The sequence below is a fragment of the Lygodium microphyllum genome, chromosome 12, assembly GCF_053477565.2.
Source record: "Lygodium microphyllum isolate KBCC chromosome 12, Lygodium_microphyllum_v1.1.10, whole genome shotgun sequence".
In the NCBI taxonomy this organism is placed as follows: domain Eukaryota; kingdom Viridiplantae; phylum Streptophyta; class Polypodiopsida; order Schizaeales; family Lygodiaceae; genus Lygodium; species Lygodium microphyllum.
The window spans coordinates 74,245,147-74,273,042 of NC_141146.1; the positions used below are offsets into that span (position 1 = coordinate 74,245,147).

Sequence of the window (27,896 nt, forward strand, 5' to 3'; positions counted from 1 at the left end):
TCACACGTGTGCATAGGTCATGTCAAGATTTTTATATAGGATGTGGCTTATTTGGTCGAGTTCTGTCTTTGTCTTTGTCTTTTCCCCGTTTTCTCTAGTGGATAGAGGCTTTCACCCACATGTGCAAAATGAGGGATCTATATCAAATAGAAGACACATGCACCAAAAATCTCCTGACTTCTGATACATTGGAGCATACCTTCTACATCCTACTAATCCCATAAATCTTAACTAGTGAAGGATTTCAACCATAGGGGCCATACATATGCCCTACAATTAGTACCTCCTCAACACCAAATATAGATTTTGCACCTAACAACTTGAGATGCACTTCCTCTAAACTGAGTCAAAATCTTCTTGCAATTAGATATGTGGTTTGCAACAAACATCCTACAACCCCTATCATCCAACTCCTTGTTCTTTTCTTGCACTTCACAGTCCTTAATAGGGATATCATCAAGAAAGGGTATTGTGAGCTATGGGATATAGTCTCTCAAGAAAGGGTTCTTTTCTTGCACTTCATAGTCCTTAATAGGGATATCGTCAAGAAAGCGTATTGTGAGCTATGGGATATAGTCTCTCAAGACCTTATGCATTGTATTCATCATGTGGGCAACTAAGTTAGTCATCCTCTGTGCAAGGGTACACATATGCACCAAGCTAAGGGGTGTTTTCATAGTAGTGATATCCAACTCTCTAATGCAAGCTAAAATTGATCATAGCCATAGTATAAATCTCCCATGGAATAAATAGCCTTGCTAGCAAAGGCTATTTATTCCAACTCTCTAATGCAAGCTAAAATTGATCATAGCCATAGTATAAATCTCCCATGGAATAAATAGCCTTGCTAGCAAAGGCTTCTACAAACTCATCTACAGTAAGCTCTACACCTACATTCCTTATTGTGACCTTGTTGGCTAGTTGCTTATCTTGTATAAGCCGCAATGCTCCATTCTTCTTTGCGACTATAAACAAGTAATTAGTGTATGGAGCTAAAGATGGCTTCAAAATCTTTGTCCCAATTTTCTCATTTGAGAGCTCCATTTGCTTAGGAAAATATGCACAAGGCACAAGAATTAGTTTAAGATTCCATGGAATATATGGTGCTATAAAGATCATCGTCGGATCCACAATAGTTGGGATCCACATAGCCAATTTTTGTAGGCTGAAATGCAAAAGCCTTTCCATGCTTTGCTAACATTTGCATAAAACAATCCCTTTCTACTTTTGGTAAGAGAAACCGATTACATCCAACCTTGAACTCTTGGCTTTTTGTAGTTACCAGGTCACCTTGACTATAAATCAAGTGATTACTTTGATAGTCTACAAAAAAAGTTGAGTCACTATATAAATATTCAATACTTTCCTCATAAAATATGAATGAACTATTTCCTTTGTTTTCATTTCTAGCAAGGACTTTAAAAAAGTAGAAGTAGGGGCATCGTTTCTCAATTTCCACCTCCCTTTTAATTGCACTTTGATGAAAAATTTTACTCCCTTCCTCCAATGCAATGTAATCCTCAATTCTTGAATGGGCCTAACATGAATAGAATCATTAAGAAAAAGAGAAGTAACAACCAAAAAAATTCTTTGAGATGACCATAAAGTTTTCATTATGCCTAGAAATTAATCTCTACCATGTTTCATTGTAATTAGCGTAATAGCATCTATACATTCTTTGATTTTGAGGGTTGGGTCAATTTACATTTGACTTGAGAAAGTCTAACAATTCTTCAAAGGAGCTAGAAATTTCCTATCCTTTAATAATTAATACTAAATATAGATGATGGTGGGCATACTCTATTTGCATGTGGGTATTTATTTTAAAAGTAACTTGAATAGGACACAATGATTAGGGTCTAAATTGTGGGAGAGAATTTTGAGGTTGGGATGAGGTATCAACCTACATTCACCCTAATTGACATAAGCCTTTTATCAACTTTGGTAGCATGCCATGTAGCATCATTATGAAGATTGTAAAGGCTTCAAACTTGCCAGTTGACGTCATACAAACCACATTTATTAAAATGTGGCAATGACATACAATATCCAAATTGGCACTTTTATTGAGAATCATCATATCATATGCACATGATATAGTATCTCTATTTGTAGTCATATTCCAGTCCTTGATTAATAAGGTATTCTCTAGAGAGACTTTCCCCTTTGCTAGTTTCCCAAAATTGTTGGAGGAAAATAGAAAACATATTGAAAAGACATAAAGCCCCACTCTATTGACTGACTTAAGACAATGATGATAGATTCACCTTCTTCTTTCCGCTTAATCCTTGATTGTAACTCTTATTTGACTAGGAATAAAACTACCCCTTTATCTCTACCCAAGGAAGACAAAAAAATAGCATAGTTAGGAAGATCGAGAGGTTGTAGATCATCTTCTATTATTTTAGCCTCTTGAAGAGCCAACACATCTGATTTCTTTTGCATCAACCTTCTCCACATCTAAAGCTAATAGATTAAAAACATAACCCTTTGGCATTAGAAGAGATGATTGAAGACTTCTTGATAGTTTTTCCATAGGAGTTAAGATCAAGGGATTCATGATACTCATCTATTAAGGAGTCAATATGTTAAACGAGAGGAAGGCTAACAAGTTTTTAATGGAAATATTAGTTTTGCCTATTCTTCAATTAGCATGTTCCTTTCCTCTTTGATGAGAGCTATTTTTCTTATTGGCAAGAGCTTTCAACTAAACTTTCTCAACTTTTTTTTATTGGAGTGTGAAGATTTCATGTGGTAATTTTGAAATCTTATATGCCTAGAAATCAACTTATTATAATTGACTTCAGTCAAATAAATATGTGGAAATAAGATCAAATTCAAACTCAAAAAGTGGAACAACATACAATGACATTAGAGATTTCTCAATATAAGGATTTTGCATTTATGAAGCTATTTATTATGTGTACCTTGACTACATAGAAAGGTACTATGGGACTGCTTACATGGATACTCAAGAACTACCTATATAGGCACTTTTGGATAGAGAAAACTACCTGTAATGTCATGTGCCCATCTATTGGTTATCCAAGCACGTTTTTGGCAGTCCCTCGAGAAAGAAATCCAAGTGTCACTGCCCGGGACTCCCACGGAATGTCACGGGGTTTGTTGCCTAGGGTTTCCCGAGTCCGCCTCTCGCAATGGAATATTTGCAGCAAAACCCATTAGGATCGACCTGAATCTTGAATCCCTGGTGGTCAGGGTATCCCGGTCACTCTACTATATGCGGAGTTACCCAATCCGAAGCAAGTCCATATCCCACTTGGTTCAAGGAGAAGTAGAAGCGAGAGGGATACGTCACTCCACCTCTCTGCCCATAGGGCATAACCCCATTGCGGTCCCCAAAAATTGATATGAACTCAGGTATATACCTGTGCTTCCTAAAGGTCAAATGATGATAAAATCTTGTGAGAAGCCTCCTAGTTTCCTGGGACCACCCTGCCGTAGGACACACCCATCGGGAGTTTCGCCCACCCGCTTCCCTCCGTACTTTAGTTATCTAATTAGCCCTATCACATTTATGTGCGACATGTAAAAGTAGCTTCCTTAATTAAGCCTTTTAGGGAACAGGGTTCGTTCACATAATCTTATGGGACTGACATGATAACAAATTCAAATAGGTTCCTTGGAAGTAAACTTAACATTAGAATTTTATCCAAGATACAAGTCTTATTCAAAAGGAACAATATCCGCCATCTATGAGGATGCACTTTATTTCCTCCAAGATTTTTCCTTGCACTAGTAACAACGGCCCTTGAGAATCTATCTCAAGTCATGCAGATTGTTTGAGTAGGACCCGGAGGCAAGGAATTTAGAGCAAGAGCCCCCTGGCATCCAAGCATCCTCCTACATTAAAACCAACCCACGGAGAGACCTCTCGTGGCGGGTTCAGTCCACGTTCCCATCATGGCTATTTAGAACCCCCTTGGCTAGCGTTGGCAGCCAGCTAGGGGTGGTTTGGCGCGCCCTCCAAAAGTTTAACCTGATTCATTATTCGCATTTATTTTATGAGTTTGGGGTTATACAATCTTTTACAAGTGGTGTTTCTAAACTTACAAGCACAAACAATGGTGCAAGCAAGTGCTCGGGACATCTGCTAAGGTGGGGTCCCTATATTTCATACTTAGTGTCTGTCCTTCTTACCTTTGCAGCAATTGCCAATATCCTCTGAGGGTTAGGGAATACCTTCTCTTTGACCCTGCTCCTGTGTGATAGGAGTAGGCAATTATGCATTTGGATCTATATCCAATAGTTTTTGGATGGTAGCTGTCCTAGCTTGCTAGCCTTTAGTTTAGGATTCTGGTCTTGGAAAAATGACACCCAAATTTTTCTTGCATTAACATTGAGCCGTGTCATGGCGAAGGGTGATATCATCAAGGTTATTTTGAGTTTATCAAGGCTAGATGTAGGACGGAGACCAATGAGTGTTTTTACTTGTTTCAAGGTCCTCCTAGTAGTTTGGCTCACTTACTTTTAAAACCTAAATAAATCATGTTAAGCCCTATCCTTGCATGTATAGGGTTCATTTTATTGAATGGCCTTGAGAAATTTTAGCATTTCATATGCACGACTTACAACTATCTTTAGGATGAATCCCTGGCAGTGCAACTAAAACCGTCCAGGATACCACACAATGCGGAGTTCTACTCTTGGGAATTCATCTCAAGGCACATATGCAAATCTTTAAATAGTGACTTTTATTTTTCTTTTGTGCGACGAACATGAAATCTTCAGCCTTATGCAAGTGCGAGCTACTTCCCTCTTAAAGATTTATAAGCACCTAATACCTGGCTTAGTATTGCAATGACCTAAACACACTTAACCCATTAGCATAGCAACTCATGATCCTCATGGACTTGATTCAAGCCATTAGTCCTATCCTTTTAATTTCACAAATTTTGCAATGCAAAAATTATGATTTTTGCTAAATGATGATTATACTTTATCATCCTAATAACTTTTGTTTTCAGTTTCTTTCACCTATCAAGCATGCCTATACTTGTGCATAATCTAAAGCACTATGAACACAATCAATAAAGTCCTTGACTTTCAGTGTGCATGAATGCAAAATCTTTTATGTAAGTTATTCATTCAAAACATGCCAAAGTGCAATAAAACACAATTCCCAACATGATTGAAATAATGCAACCTTAATGGTAGTTAATTATCATAAATTTGTTCCCGAATACTTCTCCCTTCCCAATGAAGTTGATCTATGTTTTTAAGAGCTCCCATTGAGGTAGGATTTATGGGATGCACCTGGTTATCAAGTGACACGGTTCCTTGACCCGCAGCTTTGTCAGTTGAAGTGGGATTCGCACTTGACTGGACCTTACTTTGCTTGGGAGGCATTGTATAATTTGGCTTTTGCTTCACGCCTATGCACCCAGGCTTCATGAGAGTTGATTCATTGCGAGAGGAAATTGTCCATGGGATTCCTGTCACAAGGGGGGGAAAAGAAGGGTAAGCTTGGAGGCCTTCAAAGGGGAAAATTTTCCCTCTCTCTCTCTTTCTCTTTGTCTATCTTTTCTCTTACTCTCTCTTGCTCTCTCTTTTCTCTCACACACACTCTCTCTTTTTTTCTCTTACTCTCTCTCTCCTCTCTTGTCTCTCACACACTCTCTCTCCCTTTTCTCTTACTCTCTTACCAATCGATAGCAGCAATCCTCCCTCTCTCCTTTCAATGACCAAGGGCCCTTTTATAGAGTATTGGGGGCAGAAAACTCATTAGGTATGGAGTCCCCCCCTTATTCCCAACAAGGCATCTAGGTGGATGGCCGCCGCCATGCATAGTATGGGGGTGGGGAAGAGGGATGAATCGTTACCCCCCTGCCCACATCTTCCTCCTACCAATTGGAGCTCCCCCCATGCCTACTTGTCATCCATGGCGGCCCCCCTCTCCTCCCTTCAATGACATGCGGTAGCCCCCCTCCTCCCTCTGATGTCACGCTGTCGAAGGGTTTTCGAAAACAAAGTGGCGACCACAGAGGACCTTGACAAATTTCAAGATAGAAGATCAATCAAGTGAATAAGCAAGACAAGAAAATGATGCCAAGACTCTGTTTTATTTCTGCCAATAACAAATACAAGGTACAAGAAGAAGAAACCCGAGCGGCCTTTAGGCTTAGGCCACCCATATACAGTTGTCTTCAGTATTTTCTTCATTAGCGTGATGTAGTCCAGACTTAAAAAGGATACGCAGACTGTGGGGACTTAACATTTCTCAAGAGGTAGTCTATGAGATAATGCAAAATCCATGAGAATCATAATTCAAATTGCTTCATAATTAGCCATAAAGAGGTCTGGGATTACTATCGTGCTGCTCTGCATCAAAAGAGCAATCTGATCCGTAATTGTTGAGCTTTGTTGTCATGATTTGTTCATGAATAGCCTCAGTATGTTCTTTAAGACGTCGATTCAGACATGAGCATACTCATCTTTGCTGTGAGTAACATAATTCATCCTTCTTCCAAAGGTTAAGGAAAGCTTTCTTTCACTGCAATCTTTGCTCGTAATCATCTCCGCATGCAGATCGTCCTTGTCTTTAAATTTTTCCGTTGCAGCGTTGTAGCCCCTGTCAGCTCGGCGTAGAGCTCAAAGGATTCACTAAGCTTCTCACAGTCCGCCGTCTTCTCGTTCTCCCTGCATACCTCCTGTGGAGCTTCACCGGTGACCCCCTTATTGCCCTCGGTCGGCTTGATTTCTTGCTTTTTTCCCAAAAAGCTTTACATAAGCATTCAGATTTAATGGCACCAGCTTTCGCCTCCATTATTGCAAACTTTTTGGCCTTGGTTCGACGTTTTTTCGTGCAGAAAAATGCTTTTTTAAAAATCAAAGCAGAAGCTTTTTGTATCCTTCTAAGAAGCTTCTTAGTTAATCATTGGAAATGATTAAGTTATCTCTTTTCATACCTTCATACTTGAACTCGTTTCAGTTAGTGGCCTTTCACACACGCACACATGCACAAGCATTCATTCACACACACACACACACAGATAAATGCACACAGATAATATTATTTACAATGGAACGAAGTCCCACTACACACACGGGTTTGAGACGATAACTGGAAACACACTTACAGGAAAGCTAGGGTTCATACACACACAAACATGCAAGCCACACGTAGAACAAAATGCAAACACAATGACTAGGTATACATGAAACATGAATGACACACACACAAACTTTCTGGTGGATTCCACACCTCGGATGCACAGCAGCACGACATCCACCCCCTCTGATCCTGCACATCCTCCGGATGGGCCAACTACCCATGATCATTGTCGTCCAGATCCACGAACAAGTCAATCTCTTCGTCTTCTACTTCGGTTATACCTACAAGGTTATCTGACACATCATCCACATCATCTATTTCTTCTGCTAGAATTTCTTCTCGTTCTCTTCTCTTACAAATTCTTTCAATGCATAATCCTCCTTGTCTCTTTTCTTGGAAATCTTGATTCTTTTTCCTGCAATGGGCACTCTAAGCACTGTCCCATCCAATTCTCTCAGCTCATATGTTGCATTGTCAAAGACATGTTTGACATGTATAGCCCAAACCATCTTTTCACCATCTTCCGAAGTGCAGTATGCTGATTTTCAAGGCTACTATCAAAGACTAATACCCTGTCTCCCTCTTCTATTGCTCTAGGTCACAAGCGATGCCTACTGTCAAACCTATCCTTATTTCTAAGTTTAGAAACCTTCAACCTGTCAATAGCTAGCTGGATCTTCTCTCCAACTTCCGAATCCAAAGAGCTAAGAGCTCCTCTCTTGTCAAATCCTCCTGCCAAGGTAAAATTGGCCAAGTCAAAGCACAAGTCTCAGTCGGCATAACCAGTTTCTGGCCATACATCAACTCTGCGGGCATATATCCTGTGATAACACTGTGAGTCGTACGATCAGCCCACAAAGCAAATGGTAGAAGTCTCGGCCATTCTCTAATCCGTCCTCTGCATGCTTTGGCTAATGCTTTCACTATCGGCGGCGGATGCCCTCTTTCACTCTTTCCATTTCCCTCTAGATTGTATGTTGTGCTTAGAGCCAACTTGATTTCTAGTTGAGAGAAAATATCCCTAGCTTCATCTGCATCTAATTCACCGTGATCTGCAATGATCTTACCCACATAGCCATACTTGCAGAAAATTTCTTCCAATAAGAACTTACACACTGCACCAGTGGTCTTCGTTCTCAAAGGTCTGCCCTCAACATGATTGGTAAGATCCTCTCTAGCCAATACAATATATCTCATCTGCCATAGACCGATTGGCATAGTAACCAAGTCAATTACCCACTTATAATGAATGCATAGAGGATAGGTCGGGTAAACCTCGTCTCGATGACGCATTACAGAATACATCTGACAGTCTCTACAAGTCTCTACAAAGCGAGAAACATCTCTGTACATGCCTTTCCACCAATATTTTTCTTTTATTTTCTCATAAGTTGCCCACACTCCTCTATGACTAGCCCAAGGACTCTCATGAAACTCTCTCATCACCTGTAACTGGGTCTCTTTATCGCAGACAACCTGCAAGGGTAATCCACCTCTTTTCTTCAGGTGCTTTTAAAGAAATCCGTCCTTGAGAAAATAACCATAGGCTTTTCTTTAGATCTTCTTGAACTCTTCATCTGTCCATTCATCTCTTTTGCTTAGTGTACTAAGGTACTTGCCAATCTGCAACCAATCTCCAGCATAGAGTTCTTATATGAAAGCCACATTATCATAGACATGGCAAACATGATCAACCATAGCGGGTGAAATTTCTGCATCATCCTCTTCTACAAGTAGTGTCTCCTCATCATCATATCTGGCTCTAGACAGCATATCCGCCACTGGACTATCCTTCCCTGCTATGTGTTTAAATTCTGGATTTAATGACTTGATGTATGCGATCCATCTCAGCATAGCTATGTCTAGAGTAGAGCAACTCATAATCATACCTATCAATGGCAAGCAATCTATCTCTATCACAACTGGGGCTCCAATAAAATAATCCTTGTCGCATTTGAGAGCCGTAACAATCCCCAGTAATTCCCTCTTGATTTGTGGATACCTCCTCTGTCTCTCTTTAGGACTTTCGCCCCAAACCAAATAGCGTACCTGTTTCCATATGCATCATCTTGATCCACAGCCCAACCTATGCCAATTGGACTAGTGTCAACTATCAATACAATAGGCTTTCCACAGTTATAATCTGCTTTCCTGAGAGTAGGAGCAGTTTGCAATAACGTCTTCAATTTTCGCATGGCTCTAGTGTGGCTCTCATCCCAATAAAATTTATGTCCCTTTCGAAGCAACTGATATAAATAATCTACTATGTGTGAAAAATGGGGTATCCAAATCATGTAAAACACACAGGCTCCAATGAATCTCCGTACCTCTGAAGTGGTAGAACAATACTCTGTGATCTTTCCTATAGCATCCACCTTCGCAGGTGAAGGTTTCCTGCAATAATACCCACACATATGTCCAACAATGACGACCTCATTTACTCCAAAAACATATTTATGCCCTAATAGTGTCAAGTTCACTTCTTCTAACCTAGCCAAAATCTTTTCACAAGCTGCAATATGATCAGCCACAAAGCATCTGCATCCCTGCTCATTTAGACTCTCATTCTTCTCTTCTTCTACACACCCCTTAATGGGCACATCATCCTAGAAAGGCATGGTAAGCTGAGGTATGTACTCGCGAAGGACCTTATGCATGGCATTCATCATATGCACGACAGAATTAGTGGCACCTTGAGGCAAGGTACACATCCTGACAAGCCCAATAGGAGTTCTCATAGTGGTTAGGTCACTGCTTTCCAAGGCCAGCTGAAATTGATCATATCCCGAATTAAAGAATAGATGGCACGTCCAAAAAATGCATTTGCAAACTCATCCACAACTGGAACTATACCAACATTCCTAATAGTAACTCTGTTTACTGGCTGCATGTCTTAAATAAATCGAAGAGTACCATTCTTCTTTGGAATCGTAAACCACCTATTTGAGTATGGGGCAGATGACGGTTCTAGGATTCCCATCATGATTTTCTCATTCAGCAAGTCAACTAGCTTTGGCAGGTGTGCCTTAGGCACTGGAATAGGTCAAAAGTTCGAGGGAATATGAGGGGTAGTAAAGATCACCATAGGGGAAACAATATCTAGATTCACATAACCAATCTCATGCGAGAAGAAAGCAAATCCCCTTCCATGTCACTCAAGCATATCCTGAAAGCACTGCTTCTCTGAAGGTAGCAAGAAATCACCATTTCCAATTTTTAATTCAGCAAGAGTCTTTGCTGAAAATTTATGGCCAATGCATTACAGCGGCAGCATGTATTGGACGTCACCGATTATGATGATGACATGCAGCTGTCCTACATGTTTGATGATGATTTGTATAAGTTTTTTATTTAAAAAGCTTAAAGCTAAGCTTAAGTAAATCTTAAAAGTCTCATTAATAATCTCCTTCTCAGTGGGTGTTCACATTGAGCTCTTCCCGAATCAATCCCAAAAACTTCAACAAGTTCCTATTCATACCTACACTCTGAGAGAGACAGCTTCCAGCAAACAAACTGATATGCATAGTCTATTTTCCGCTTGAAGGGGACCTCATCAATTTTTGTATCTGCAAAGAAGAAAGATCACAAAAAGCCATATTTTTTAAAAAAGAAGCAAGCCTTGTAAACCCAACCTTAAGCTACTCTCATCTCGCTAACAAGATTTCAAGTGTGTGAGGTCGTTTGAGATATTGGAGGATGTCCGATTAAAATATGAAAGATTTTATGACCAAAGGTGATTAACCGGAACCAACGATGGTGCAAAAATTGAACCTAGTTATGATGTAGCTTCAAGAGGAATGAAGAGCGTGTCAAACTTTGCAAGCAACTGGCTACTCTTCAATGATCTGCTATCGAACAAGATGGACCGCAACCTGAAGATGTTATATGATGTACGATCGATGCGACACCTCGAAGCACAATCTATCAAGAAAGAAGCCAAGATAAGTAAAATAAATTTCAAGTTTCGTACTTTTAATGGGCTACGTGATGGAAATACTATTCTCGCTTTTATCAGTCAGTTTGATAATTATTTCCATGAAGAATAGTATGGTGAAAAAGACAAACTCAAGTGTGTCACTAACCATTTATTGGATAGAGCATCGTTATGGTGGACTGCTATCCGCAAAAGTATTGATTGTCCTACTACTTGGGAGGCTTTTCAAAAGAAAAATCTGCATAATTTTCTTCCACCTCAATTCCATGAAAAAGAAATCAAACAATGGGATCTTCTGTAACAAAGAGATCGTGAGGCTATTTCGCAATACACTGAGTGTTTTTGGAACGCCTTATTGCAACTTCGAATGGGATCTTCTGTAACAAAGAGATTGTGAGGCTATTTCGCAATACACTGAGAGTTTTTGGAATGCCTTATTGCAACTTCGAATGCTTGAAGATGTACATGAGGCGATCCACAAGCGCAAGTTTATGTCTGGTCTGCTTAGTCACTTCTATGCGGAAGTGAACATGTTCAAGCCAACGACTCTCGAGGATGCGATTTCTTTGGCCCATGATGTTGAATACAAAATTCGAGGACAAGAGAAGCAACCACAACAATTTTCAACTAACTGTAACTTTGGTTCAAAGCAATTCAATTCTAACTTTCAAATATTCAATTAAAATCTCTTTGTTCCATCTTCTTTCTGTAAATCCTCGACACGACCCCTTGCTTTACCATCAAACACAAATTCAAATCCTATGCCATCTTTTCAGCCAAATCCCAACATACCTAAACTCTTAGCCATTACCAATAATGTTTCCAAAGCCAAATCTATAGTCTGCTACAAGTGCCACCAACCTAGATATCTAGTGGTGAATTGTCACTCCAAAAAGCCAACTGTTCACATCAACTACTTGGGAGCGATTGAAGATGAAGACCATGAAAAGATGCCAGATTTCATGAAAGTGGATGATGATATTGATTTGTACTACGTCACATACTTTACCAGGTATGCCAAATCCTCATTCTTTATTAACGATGAAATGTATTGTGCATGGTAAAGAAAATATTATTTTACATGATGATGGGAGCACACATGATTTTATTTTTGCAAAATTGGTCAACAAATTGAATTTACATATTGTTTCAAATTATTATCGCATCAAGGTTGCATTCTTAGGCAATAGATAGAATGGTACACAAGAAGCTCATAATTTAGAAATTAAAATTGGCAATAATGTTGAGCGGAGAAATTTCTTAGTTGTGTCTTTGCAATCTAGTGACATTATTTTAGGAATGCTTTGATATCATAAATATAACTGTCCCGATATAAATTATTCTACGCATTCAATGAAGATTTATTCTAATGGGAAACAAATCACATTAACTGGTATGCACACTTTAGATAATTTTACATTGCTTAGTCACACACAAGCTAAACGTTGTCGTATTGCTGCGCATTCGAGGTGTGTAAACCACTCAAAAGTCGTGTGTATGATTTAAAACTTTGTACATACTTAGTTGTTATGTTTGCTCTTTCATTTTATGCCGAAGACAGAGAAGAATAAGGAATTTTGGTAGATTGGTGACTCGAGATGCAATCTCATGGACCACTTTGATTGTGACCAAGGGTTCATTTGAAAGCTTGTGGCAACATTGGAGCCATTGAGCAGGGGAACCTAGTATTTATTCAGCTGACATTGGACAGTGTTGTATCTGATTTGGCCATTGGCAATGCACTGGTTGACATGTATGTGAAATATGGGAGGATGGAAGATGTACGAAATGTTTTAATCGACTGCCTAAACAAGATAATGTCTCTTGGGGCTCAATTATTGCAGGGTATGCTCAGCGTGGGCAAGGGATACTGGCTCTCAAACTCTTCGAGAAAATGCAGTAACATGGCATGAAACCAGACGAGTTCATGTTCTCTACAGCTTTGAAAGCATGTGGAACCACAGGCAATGAAGAATGGGGCGGCCGAATATGTGTGAAATATCACTAATTAGTCGGCTATTTTCAGGAAAAAGCTAATTTGAGGACCGCTTTTGGAGAGAAATTGGGAAAAGGAGGCGTAGAAAACGTGGAAGGAGGAGACTAATAGGGGGTTTTTCAAAGACTAAAGAGGGGATTTTCAAAAGCTAAAGAGGGAGGGAAAAGCAAGTGTATGGGATGGAAAAAAGAGGTCGAGGATAATCGGGACAGGGGAGTATTACACTGAATCTGAAAAAGAGGGAAAAACAGAGGATTGGAGGGGGAGCTACGAGGAGTGCAGACAGAGGATTGGAGGGGGAGCTACGAGGAGTGCAAACAGAGGATTGGAGGGGGGAGCTACGAGGAGTGCAGAGAGAGGATTGGAGGGGAAGCTTTTGAGAGAGCACTGGCTTTTGTATGCGTTGGAGGAGGGAAGACAGAGAATTCCTAGTGAAGCATGGCGCCCTTGCTCCTGAGAGGATAAGAGCTATAAAAACTGGTGGCTGTCCTCATGCAGCTGTTCGAGAAGATATAAGTATAAACCTTGGCCCATTGGAGGATCTATCCAGGACCTTTTCAGCAGATATTTTGCTTTGCGAATCAGGAGGAGACAATCTGGCTGCCAATTTCAGCAGAGAGCTTGCAGACTATATCATATATATCATAGATGTTGCCGGAGGTGATAAGATTCCTCGCAAAGGAGGACCAGGAATTACACAGGCTGATCTTCTGGTGTTCAATAAGACTGATCTAGCAGATGCTGTGGGTGCTAATTTGGAAGTGATGGAACGGGGTACTCTCTGCGGCTGATTGGAGAACAGGGAATGATTACGCAAATCTGGGGAGAAAGGGAGGACGGACTGAGACGCCTTATGAAGCCTTCCCCTATCTACAATCGAATCCACAGGAAGAGGCCGTGACAAGGAGACCTAACGTCCTTTAGGCAGGGAATGCTAGTCACCTTTGTGTCGTGTGGCAAGCTAAAGCCATCCTGGTTCGCGCGTACGCTGCCGACCCAATGTTCCAACAAGCTGAGGCATCCATTACAACGAAGAGGGGACAGCAAGACGAGTAGTTGCAGACTCTAGTTTCTTCCTTGGATATGGATGTTCGTCGCAGATGGACACCTCAGAGCACAGGAGTATCTTAGTATACGCTCTCAAAACGTTTTCCAAGCAACAGAGAGAGCCTAAACTACACAAAGCAAGTTGAGCAAAACGCCTGATTTGGATGATCCAGATCTTTATTACAAGGTTCGTGCATACAACACCGATGTCACGGCCTCAAGGTTTCATCCTAAATAGGTGGGCAAAAACGCTGACTGAGAAGAAGTGGAGAGCTGCAATTAACAGGATTTTCATACGAATACAAAGGGGGGGAAATGTGCTATGGGAAATTGAAACTGTCGACAGGTCACAGAGTTATTGTGTCCTTATGGCCTTCAAAACAGTCAACGATTGATATCCTCTACCTCAGCAATTTAGCATCAAGAAATTCGTATGCTATTACTTTGATTGCAATTCACTTTCTGAGTGCCTCTCTCTGAGCTTGCCGATGCCATCAGCCTCTTGAAATCTCTCTAACGTCACCTTCTGTGTAGCTGTTATGAACTTGCTACTCCTTTGACAGCCGTGTGGTGGCTTTTTCCTTGATGACGCCTTCTTTAATGCAACAGAGTTTGCAGGACTGGATGATCTTCCGTGGCAGATGGCGGAAAAGCTTGATTGTGTATGTAGAATTGTATAATGCAGCAATATGTCTGGTTAACAATATGACCAAGACAAGTTACATAACTCAAAAATCAGATTGCAACTGCTGATGGTATGTCTATGAAGATGATGCAATAGTACTTGCTGCACATGATTACGGTTATTGTTCATATGATGAAATTATTAACATGAAAGAGAAAAATGTGCTATACAATGCCACAAATCAGTTTGTCGGCTTATGGAGAATGTAAAATAATATATGGTTCTTGATCATTCCGTGTCCAACCCTCTTGATTTTGGAAAGGAGCTACCTCTGAAAGGATAATGCTAATACTTCTGTCTGAAGCTGATAAACAGATTTGTATTAAATGTTTCAATATTGAAGGATGAATTCTATGCTCAGCTGAAAACTTGCTTTTAGTCTTATCATTGCTGTAAAGACGAGGTCTCGTTGAAAGCTTGGTGGACACAAATCCTTACATCTTGCTTATTCATTTGTTTGATCTTTTATCCTGAAATTTATCAAGGTCTTCTGAAGACGCGACTTTGCTTTCATAAATCCTTCCACATCTTTGGTGAACCCGACGTGAAAGCGTCGCAGAAATTTCAGGATGGGAGATACTTCAGCCTCTATTTCAGCTTCTTCTACAACTCCAGCTGTGTCTACTTCAGCTCCATCAATGACTGCTGCGTCAAGTACTTCAACGGAGGATCTAAAATAGATTTTACAGAATATGTCCATGTATATGCAGCTCCAAAATCAGCAAACACAATTGTATATGCAGTAGCAACAACAATTGCATCAACAGTAGTTGTCTCAGCAAAGGCAACTCTATTCGGAGCAGGAGAATGCAAACAGCGCGACTAAGGCTATTGAAGCAGTTGAGAGTGAGAAGAAGCTATTTGATGGGCGTAATGTTTCAGCATATTTGAAGACATATGAGATCAAGATGGGGTTTTTTGGAGTTCCTGCTGGACTTATGAGTAAGTACTTCCTTCGTCTTGTCACACCTGCTTTGAGGACAAAAGTGACTGATCTTTTTATTCAAAATACACATTGGCAAGATTTTAAGAAGGCCCTAAAAGAAGAATACTTCCTTGAGGACTTTGGTATGGCTACTCGGCGGTCATTCCGAGAGTGGGTCTACATGCCAAACAAAGGTCTCGCTGCTTCGGAGTTGATTCGAGAATTCGAAGAGAGGTATAGTCAGCTTGATGCCATTGAACAAAGAGCATTGGATGTTGAAAAAGTTGAGCTTTTCTTGCAAGCTGCAGATCCTACTCTTCAAGAAGAATTGGGTGAGCTTCTTGAAGATCGTACGAAGCCTATGGGTCTTAAAACTGATTGGCAGGATGCTCAGGATGCAGTCTCGACTTTGACCAAGAGGAGGATATGGAAGACTCGCCTACAGAATGGTTCCATGACACCTACACCATCATCTGCTCCTATGCCTACTTCTATCCCTGTTATTTCTTCTCCTCCTCAGCCAGTTTCTTGGCCTATGCCAGTGCCTACTGTTTCTACTCCACCTATTCCTCCTGTTCCACGACCGATGCCTACACCTTCTGCTCCAAAACCATCCGCTCCATCGGTGCCTACCTCTATTGATGACATAATCAAAGGCATCACAGATTTGACACTTGAGTCAGTCAAAGCGAAGTTAGTGGGAAAGTTGAAGGAGCAGTTTGCTTCAACTGTGCCTACTACTTCTTCTAGTGCTCCTACTGTACCTAGGAGTGCTCCTAGTGCACCTAGGAGAGATCGGAGATGTATTTGGTGTGATAGTACGGAGCATCAGCATTGCAGGGATTATGAATCTTTCCAGGATGCAAGGAGGCAGAATTTGGTATATTGGGGGCAAGATGGTAAGATTTGGTTGACTGAGACAGGAGCTCCACTTGCTACCAACTTTGGTAAAGGTGGAATGAAGAAGTTAGTGGAGGACATGGCTACGCGTACTTCTTATGTGACAGCTAGAGGTGATGCTTCTGCATATGGAGTACAGATTGAGAAGGGATCAGAGACTCAGTCCGCACTATGGACTTATGCTATGGAGACTGCAAACAAGGGGAAAATTCAGCAAACTGTTTTGACTAGTGCAGGCTCTAGCATCAGATCAGAGAAAGGTTGGGACTCGCCTGTTGACAGGTACTCTATTTATGCTTATTTGGCTAAATCTCATGGTGCAGATGTACTTGTTGAGGAGAAACGTAAGAGGGATGAAGAAAATCCAAGTGCAGCTAAGAAGACTAGAGGGGGTGAGTTTGTTTCTCCACCTACTGCAGGACCGTCTTCAAGACCAGGGCCAGATCGACAGATGGAGGATGCTCAAAAGAGAGAAAAGAGGCAAGAGCCTAGAGAGAGAAAGCAGCCAGGATTCAGATTGATGTCCGATATTGAGACATCTACAGACATGAAGAAAATCTTTAATGATAAGATACTTGGCAGTGAGGTGACTTTCACTATTTCTGAGATTTTGGGCATCTCAAAAAGAGAGTTTCAGGATCAGTTTCAGGAGGTCCTGAAGAGGAAAAGACATGCATTGTCTACCACTGATACACAAGGAGTTTTGATTGGGGAGTTGGATGAGGATGATGATGAGGTTATGGTTGATAATGCTTCTATTTTTCCGCAGGTAGAGAAGAGGGTTCAGCCTATGCATTATGCTGAAATTGATGAGCCTGTTTTGATACCGCATAGTCACTTTTCGCGGAGCCATTGGGCTAGGGCAACTACAGAGACGATGGTAAAGATTGGAGAGAAACATGTGCCTTATGTTGCATTGGTTGATCATGGTTCAGAGATTAATCTCATAGTTCGTGGAGTTTATGAGAGTAACAGATGGCCTATGGATGTAGAGCATGGGTGGCGTATGAGAGCCGCCAATAACACTGCAGGTGATTTATATGCTGCTTGTCCTAGTGTCAGGGTTTCTATTGGTGATGTAGAGGAGGATTTTCATTTCTTTGTGCAGGATTCATGCTCTTATCCCATAATTCTTGGTCAGCCATTCATTACAGAGATGCGCATGGAAACAAAGGTCATGGATGATGGATCTGCTTATGCACGGATTCGCAGTAAAGATGGTATGAGAGCAGTTCAGTTTATGACTGTATGTGTGAACCATGTTAGAAACAGAGATACTCTCAGAGATGCACCCTTACCCACTGTGAGGGATTCGGGTTTTCATTAGGTACCGCCGTTTCGCGAGACGACGGTGGTACAGAGCAGAGGAGATTGGAGTTCTCGCCTCCTGGCAGCGCTGTTTTCTCCTCCGGTTTTGTTGGGATTTCAGCAAACAGTTCGATGAGTTATCAAAAGACTTCTAGGTTGCCTAGAGCTGCCAGGTAGTATATATGCAGGAAGGAGAAAATTTTGAAAAATGCAGGAATTTTGGAGGATGATGAGCACATAGATGGGATGTATGACAGTGTGATTTGTGCAGATACGATGACAGAGATGGGAGATATGCTGAAAACTGATATGCTGAATTGTCATGGTAATGTATTAGTGCAGTCCCTGGACATGTTTCATGAAATTGCAGATTTTATGTCACAGATTGAGTCAGAGGCTGAGGTAACTCAGCAAAGAGTGTTGAGTGCTGAAGAAATTCAGCAAACAGAGTTTCCAGCTGGTTATGATCAGCTTTCAGAGAGACAGAGGGCTGAAAAATTTCAGCCAACAGAGTTTACTGCTGAAATATTTCAGCATTCAGAGTTTGGGGCTGTTCCTATGCAGTCCATAGAGCAGAGGGCTGAGAATATTCAGCCATTGGAGTGCAGAATTGCTGATTTACAGCAAGGTTTATGTAATGCAGAAGAGCATAATGAAGCCAGGGTTGACACGAAAGACACGTACGACGATTTGACGAGTTTCAATCTGAGATCATTGATCAAGCGATTGCGGATTTTCAGCAAATGGTAAGAAAAGTTAATATCAATCATGCACTCCGACGTGTATGATATATCACGTTTGCATTTTCTAAAGACGACCAATTATCAGGGCTAAAATCCCATGACTGGCATAAGATATGCTAGGTTTGTACTATGAATGGATTATAATTGGCATGCGTATTTTGCTATTTGGAGTGTAGCCATTATTCATAATGCTTTCTCATTTGTGGTAGTTTGTACTACTGATCGCGATCGCAGGATGTCTTACTCCAGAAATATGCCGGGCCATTTACAAGTTGTCGACTTTGCTGCAATGGATCTCACAAAAGGAGATTAAGACGTCCTCTATTGAATCCGCAAGGCGGGGAGCAGTGGAGATGGTCTGTCTCTTTGAGAAATACCTGCCCACCAACATGCTCACAATACAAATCCACCTTCTTGTGCATCTTGTAGATGAAGTGGAGATTGTTGGACCTGTCCATACGTGATGGATGTTCTTCTTGGAGCGCTTCATAAAAATCCTGAAAGGCTTTGTGCGACAACGAGCTTGGCCAGAAGGTAGCATGGCTGAAGGTTGGTTCGTGTTTGAGGCGCTAGTGCATATTTCACAATGGCTACCAATGGTGGATCCAAACAATGAAATGCTATGGTCATTGAAGGACGATGATAGATTGACTAGAGATGTGGTGGTTGGAAATAGGGTAGAAAAAAGAATGGATGTCTCAATGGAGGAGAAGGTGAATCGTTTTTGTATGTTGCACCATGCCTCTATGGAGACGTGGCTCGCCAAGTACTAGATTGCTAGGCAAGATCGAGAGGAAGCGCGAGTTGAATTTCAACATAGTACATGTCATCGACCAATTCGATATCCCGAGGGCATGGAGGAGATGCCGCGGTTCATGTCAACGCGATGGTTGCATGGAGCTTTGACCGTAGCGTCTCGCGAAGGGACAGAGGTCTTAATGGAGGAGTGGGAATTCTCGAGGGGATGTAGTCCAAATATGATGAGGGGTTTAGGATTTGTCGTATCTAAATTTATATGTGACATCTAATTTGAGTGTTTCAATGTATAGTACAAAATATATAGTGCAACGTGGTCGTGCGGACGGCATTTTCGCGTGGAGCGTATTGACAAAATGCGCTCCACAATGGACTGTGGTATCATGGCAAGGTTTAAGAAAGAGAGCCAGCGACAAGCAATGGATCCAAACACGATTGTGGATGAGATGGAGTATTTTGGGAACTTGCAAAGTATTGTTACAGTGGATTACCGTAGCTTCTCCATGATACTATTCGATATGTAGTGGTTCAAAGTGGTACTTGGAGGAGCTGGAGCAATAGTTCGATGAGGTCCATCTGGATTTCTCGAAATAGATTCCGAAAAAAAAATGGACGGATTTGCGCGACACCTTTGTGTTGCCGGCCCATTGTGAACAGGTGCATGGACTCATTTGTTTGCTAATTGTATTAAGACATGGTTTATGGCACAATGGTTTAAACTCTCTTGTACATGTTTGTGAACATGTAATCTTCTATCCAAACCCCCGACAACCTTGATGGTGGTATGCTATACCTTCAACTCCCCAAAGTTCGAGAGTATATGATCAAAGCAATGTTCCGAGCATAAATGAAGATAATATGCAAATAGAGGGGTCGATATTGCAATGGGTGGAGGCCACCAAAAGCTTGGAGCCAGCATCGGCTAACAATGATGGAAATACAAGAGTCCAAGAATTCTTTGAGAATAATGTGGACTCATCCTTTTGTCGTGACATGTCTATCGACCTTCCAGTGTATGCGGAGTTGTGTCAGGAGATTGACATGGGACCATAGGATACTTCATACTTGGAGCATCCTCTTACTCAATTCATTGACCAATCGCTTATAAGGGTACATAAGATATGCATTTTAAGTGAGATCTTTTTTTAAAAGGATTTATATTACTGTTCTTTGTATGATTTAAATTGATTATTCTAACATCATTTTTTGCCTGTGTAAGTGACATTTTCAGGATGAGTCAAGGGATGAGTGATAAGGAGTTACAGGATATCTTTACACGCATGTATCCAGACCAGATCGCAAGATTTAGAGATATGGCAGACCAGGAGCTGTCTCAGTCTTCATCAGGGCGCTCTGTTAGATCTACTTCAGCATGATCGGATGCTTCAGCTTTGAGCAGACGATCTCGACGTTACAGACTTGGGCTAGAGGGAGGGAGTGCTTCAGGGTCAAGGGGATGCTGCAGAGATACGGATGCAATGAGCCCACGGTCGACACGGGATACAGGTGCGACTCCTCGCTCTCGTGGCCCTTCCAGGGAGCCTGGCTCAGGCTCAAGTGGATATTGTGGAGGCACGAACGCGGTGTCTATGTCTTGTCATTCAGCTGGAGTTGTGTCACCTCAAGGATTTGTCACACCTGTGGAGACGTCTACTCCAGTTACACCGGCTTTTGCTCAGCCGCAGGTGGCACCCCTATGGGTGCCACTCCGAGAGATATTACCCCAGTCGGTACACTGGATGCACAGGGGTCTCCTGGATATGCCCAGGAGCGTGGACGCAAATGGGAGAGGACCCATCTTAGGCAGACTCTAGGGGGATATGGATATCTAGTCGATGATAGGTCAGGAGCTATCATCATGAATGATGAGGGGAGGAGGGTGATGGCTCGCATGAGAGAGTTGTGCCAACAAGTTTTTCTGCACAACCTCTTAGATCATTGGAAGAACATACCGGAGGGGAGCAAGGACTACATAGTAGCATCCTTGCATGAAGAGTTTCTGGTTCCAGCCTCAGTAGATAGATTTTCTACGGGCTGGATGATGGATTGCATGAATGCATATATGTCACACATACGATCCGACGCATGCAAGGCAATTAAGAGTGGGGCTGCAAAGCCCGAGTGGTTAGATGTGGATGATTGGCGCCGACTAACGGAGGAGGCTACAGATTCTCCACGACGTTAGAGTCAGCAACGCGAGGCGGCAAGGGCACGACTCGAGGCCAGAGTGGTCCATCATCTTGGGAGTGGCGGCCACATGACATATTTGGAGGACTTTGTAAGTTTTTCTTTTGTTTTGCTTTTTTTTTTTGCAATATCCTTTGTACTGACAATCATGTTTCTAACAGTTAGCATTTTTTTTTCTTTGCAGCACTCCATTACAAATTGCGATCCGACCGACCTTGAGACTCGATATGCAGAGAGGCACGGTCTCACTTCATTGATCGACCAATTGTATAGACGCAGCGGCCCTGTAAGTCACTCATCTTTCTTGTCCATAGTTACCATGTTTAATTAGAATGCATTATTGTATGGTGGACTGAAGTGTTTTTTCTTTTTTTGCAAAGTCCGTTTGATGCTCCTTTGCGACGGGACAAGCTTTCGGAGGGCGAGGATATGTAGCTCGCCCTTGGATTCCTGGAGCTCACACACCTTTATTTTTGGGTCGCCTAATCTATGTAGACATTTTCTATGTATTAGTGATATCTTATCATGATTGTATCAATTGCTTATTATGCAATCATGTATTTATTTCATGTATGAGTGTTATGATTTCAGTATACTTTGTTTTTGTTTGCAAGCGTATTGTACACAGTGCAGAAACTATTTTGTATGGCTCTAATAAAGCACACAGTGCTATATGTGGCAGGGCAGCTTGCTGCCCTGCCACAATTTTTTTCCCCTGTTACCGTCGCTATTAGCGTCGTAAATTTTACTGCTCGCGTCGTTACTGGCATCATTATTTTCGTCACAAACCGTCGATATTGGCGTCGGTATCAGTGTTGCAAACTGATACCGATGCCAATATTTGCGACGCTGTTACCAACGCCAATACCGACATTGATAGAGACGCTGATACCGACTATTCTATGGCGTCGCCAATAACGACGCTTTTTGCGATGACGGGGGAAAATTTTGTTATTTGCATTTTCGTGGCTTTTAACGTCGGTATAAGGCCTATCTCTTGTAGTGTTAATCAACCCACACATCTCTGACCGTCATATTAAATAGGTTGCTTTTATTCAAAGTTTTCATCTATTTATCGAATATCAACTTGGAAAAGAGAATGTTATTGCTAATGCCTTAAGTAGAAGACCAAATATCCATAATATCTCTGTTATATCTTTTGATTCCCTTATCCCTATGAAAGATATCTATGACCAAGACCCTAGTTTTCAAGCTGATTGGAATAAATTAATCGCAAATAACTGGATTCCCATAGATTCATTGTCTTATTCTAAAGGATTTATGTTTTATGAGAAAAGGTTGTGTGTAACTGCTCCATTTCGATCATTTGTGTTGCGCAAAATTCATTGTCCTCCATATCAAGGCCATAGAATTATTATTTCTACTTTGCGTACATTGGTTGAAGATTTTTACAGGCCACAGATGGAATCTGATGTTTCTAACTTTGTATCTAAGTGTTTAATTTGTCAAAGAGTTAAGCGACACCATGGTAAGCAATATGGTTTGTTAATGCCTTTACCAATCCTTCAACAACCATGGGAACATATTTCAATGGACTTTATAATTGGCTTACCTAACACCCAAGCTAATCATGATATGATTTGGACTATTATAGATCGATTTAGCAAACAAGCATATTTCCTTCCGTGCAAGAAAACATTCACTACATCTCAAGCTGCTCAATTGTTTTTGAAAATTATTTTTATCACTAAGCATGGTTTGCCAAAAGTTATTATTTCTGATCGTGATTCTAGATTTTGCAATAATTTTTGGACTACTTTGTTTGCTAATTTAGGTACAAACATTGATTTCTCATTTGCATTTCATCCTGAAACCAATGAGCAAATAGAAGCTACTAATAGTACAATATTAGATCTTTTGTGTGCATACACAATTTCAAAACCATAAACATGGGATACACATTTGCATTTACTTCAATTTACATAGAATAATACACCACATACAACTACACAAAAAGCACCTTTTGAAATCATTTATGGACATAGATTGCCTACATTTGTTACATCATTATCAAATAAAGTTAAAGCTCTTGATGATATTGCCAATACACATGCTACTATTTTTGCTGAAGTCAAAGACATGATTGCGAAAGCCCAACAATCATACACCCAACAAGCTAACAAGAAAAGAAAAACTATGAGTTTCACAGTTGATGATTATGTTTCGTTATGCATTGAAAAGAGAAGATTACAAAGTGTTGAGAAAGACCCTGTTGTTAAGTTAGCCTCTAGATTTTATGGACCTTTTAAGATAATTCACAAAATCAATGACAATGAATTTAAATTAAGACTACCCCAACACTAGAAAATCCATAATACTTTTCATATCAGCTTGTTACGACCTTTTAGAGGCCAATTACATGTTCACCCTCTCTATGAAAACCCTCCTTTGTTAGAAGAAGAAACTGAAATCCTTGAACCTGAAACTATTTTAGATACTGATCACTTTATGACCACTAGAACTGGCCGTAGATACTTTAGATATTTGGTTAAATTTAAAAATCATATTGTTGAAGAGACCCAATGTATGCACGCCTGCGACCTAAGTGCTTATCTCTCACTACTCACTCTACATTGAGCTAATAACAATTGAGAACAATTGCTATCCCACCCGGAGGGTATGATGCCAGGAGGTATATTCCATGGTGGATTCCGTGAGGTTTTGTGGTGGATTCCATAAAACTATATTTATTTTCCGGGACTCGTACACACAAGGTGGATTCCTTGTGCGAGAAGTTGATGGGGACGCTTGTCCTTTTCAGGCGTCAAGTTAAATTAATGTGCACATGGGTGATTCCGCAAAATACATATTTAAATTAATGGACGTTTATGAGTTTAGAGTGCACTCGTATTAAATTAAGGTTAGGACAAAGTTCCAGCCTATTTATTTATTTTATAGCTGAAGACTGCTAGGTATTCACTTTTGTCAATTTAATTTGATTATTTTCTAACAATTGTGAATGCTTTGGTTGATATATAGAGCAAGAGGCAGTGGCGTTGGGAAGTAGTGGGCAATAGCGTGTATTCAAATTATCTAGAAGAAATTATCATTTTTGATGGGTGTGCGTCTTATTATTAAAGGTGTGGTGCTAATATTTATTTAGTCACTTTTATTTATTGAAGCACTTGATAAATATTCATTATTTTGTATGCACATGGGTGCACGGTTTAAATATTTCATTATTGAACATTGTATTTGGGCACAACTCGACTTTTAGGCTACCTAGCCGCTTTATTCTTTATTTGGACAAAAGAAAACACAAAAGCTAAATCATGCTTATTATAAAACTAAGTTATTTTTTAGCTTTGAGATGAATAAATTTATAAATACATGTCTTGTGAAGCTCTCACACAAGGCATGGGGGGAGATTGTACCCAATTTGTCTTTTTGCCTCATGTCATGCAAATCTTCTTTCTTGCTTTTTGAGCTTAAGTAGAGTTCTTTGTTCTTGGCAACCTTTTGATGCTCTATACGTATGCATCCAACATCCGATTTTTGTGCACCAGATTATGTGTAGTGAATCCCTTAAAATTACTATAGGGGTTGGGCACGGGGGGGGGATATTAGTGTGTGGTCACAAGTGATATCCCTTTGGAAATGTCACAAGGTATCACCTTTCTACACCTTGTCACATGCCTTCTTTCTTTGGCAAATTGGAAAGATTGGGTACCAAGCTCTCAAGGACAAAGATACGATGTGCATTTACTATTTGAGGACCAAAATGGACTCATTGAAAGAAATAGTGAGCTTTCTCTTTGTAGTATCCAATAAGCTAAAAAGATTTCTCTTTGGAGATGTGTGGGGATCCTATGTGAACTTTATGATTATGTTATACTCATGAACTGAAAAGGCATCCATCTTAGAAAGATGATTTAAGACATTCAACTAATTATGATGAATTGTTTTGCTCACTTGATGCTCACAACACAATAATACCATCCCTTAATTTAATCTTTTTGCAAACTTGAATATTGCTTATCATAAATCAAACCACTATTTGTATTTTATTAACTTTAATGCTAGTAATGTTATGCACCACCATCCATCACAACCCACTTATGCTTTTCTCTAGCAATCACTTTTCCTCTTATCTTCATGTAAATTATTCATTTTTCCCTTGTAGATTATGGAATAGGTGGTAATTCAAAACTCAATATTAGACAAGCATTAGATTAATCCCTCTTGCTTGGTTAAAATATAATGTGTGTCCTCCATTCAAAAGGCCATGCCTCTCTATAGTTAGCAAAGCACAAGGCTTTATATGGGATTGGATTATAATGCCAAAGTTAGGTAAATGAAATGAGGCTTTAAGTACTGGAAAAGTTAGGAAGTTTTTTAAAATAAATCAAAAAATAATGTGGTATTTATCTCTCCTTATTTGAGTAGAGGTTGCATGCTTCTCTCATTATCTTTGTGGTTTTATAATGGGTGTGGAAGTGATTAGAATGCATGTATAAATTTGTATTCCAAGAAGTGACTATGACTAGAGTAGCTATGCGATATAATATTTCAACCAACAAGTGACTTGTTTTTCATTTTGTGAAATATTCATTAGCGTAGTTTATGTGGCTTTTGGTTTTCATCATGATTGTGCTAATGGTGAGAAGTGATCTAGAGCAAGATGGGCATATTAAACCTCTTACATAAGATGAGAGATGAGATAACCAACTACAAATATGATGTTTATCTCAGGAAAGTTACTATATGTATATCCTCTACATCACATGCATTCAAGGCCTATTTATAAATATCCTTATCTGTAAAATTTTCATGAATAAAACATATCCCTTTTCTATTCAATCTATAAATAACACTTTTATATTACACCTTAAATATGTAAAAAATGTATAAAATTGGTATTTTAAAAATACATTATTTTGAGCCCACGTGACGCACACATATATTCATGAGTAACTTACCCGAGATGTTTATTAGCACATAACATGTGTGGACTTGTTGACTTTAATTTAATAAATATGATATTTATTAGTACATAACATGTGTGTATCTCTTAAATTTGCTATGTAGCCATATAAAATTTATTTATTATATTTCATCCTAGCTATATCTCTCTTATTGTTGTATCCCTCCTACAAATGTTGGATGTCACTCAAATCCCCATGTATCACTTACTTGAATATGCTCCAAATGCCAAAAACACTATATTAGAGAATTTGGGAATTTTCCAAGTCACAATTTCAAATAAGTAATAAATATTTGACCACATTGCTAAATCTTAATCCATATTTGAAAGTGGGATTTGGGAAGGTAGCTTATATATTATTTAGGGGAGAAAGCCATCTTTAAATAAGGCAATAAGATTTAACCATGTGGTCAAATAATAAAGATATTAGAGGTTCCCAAAGTGCATGGAAATTTTCCAAATTCTCTAATATAGAGTTCAAATGTTATAGGGCCACCAAATAAGGAGATGACATGATGGGCATGGGGGATTGGTATGGTTCCCATTTTAAAGTTAGAATGGGCTCTAATCTTGAAGACCAAATGGTTATGAGATAGCCTATGTGGACTCAACCCTTGGGTCAAGTGAGAAATAGGTGATGAACATACTCATATACACTAGGTAACAAGTTATTAGATGCACCTAGTCAAAGGGATCTTGGGCCTATTTGGACTTGATGGTTGGGTCAAGTGAGAAATAGTTTATGAACATAGTGGTATACACTCAGTGAGACAAGTTATCAGATGCACTAGTGGGTTTCCAAGGACAATAGACCCCTTCACTCCCCAATAATATAATATTCCTTATACTATCTTATGTTAGATACATGTGTGATGGTCAGTGGGTCAATCAGACCAAATGGCTAGATGCACACCAAAGGGATCCACCTATAAGAAATCATCTATATAATGTGCGTTCAAATTATATTAAGAAATACTCTTTCTTTACATGCTATAAGGCCTTAAAATGATCCCTTTTACTTTAGTAAACTTACATATTCTTTCCAAAAAAAAAATTAAAATTTTACTTTTGTAAACACAATCCTATAATTTTTACTCAATATAGTACCCTTTGTTTTGAACTCATGTGGTATCTTACATGTTTTATAGGGTGGATCACCTTGGGATGCACCATCCATGTCTATCTATGGCTAGTTGACCTCTAGCACTTATAAATAGGCAATGCTACCCTCTTGCATAACATTGCTATTAAGCACTCATATCTTATACACTCACTATCCTCCATCCAATATTTGTTTACATCATCATGGAAATGGGCGGACGTATTCTTCATTCATCCATTGTATCAGTTTAGTAAAAGAGAAAAAGAAAACTCTCTTATTATCTTTCTTGTACT

The 27,896-nt window shown here is 40.0% G+C and overlaps 1 pseudogene; it reads left to right on the top strand.

Moving 5' to 3' along the window:
- Nucleotides 1-13,403: 13,403 nt before the first annotated feature.
- Nucleotides 13,404-13,796, top strand: LOC148027915 (urease accessory protein G pseudogene; annotated as a pseudogene).
- The last annotated feature ends 14,100 nt before the right edge of the window (nt 13,797-27,896 follow it).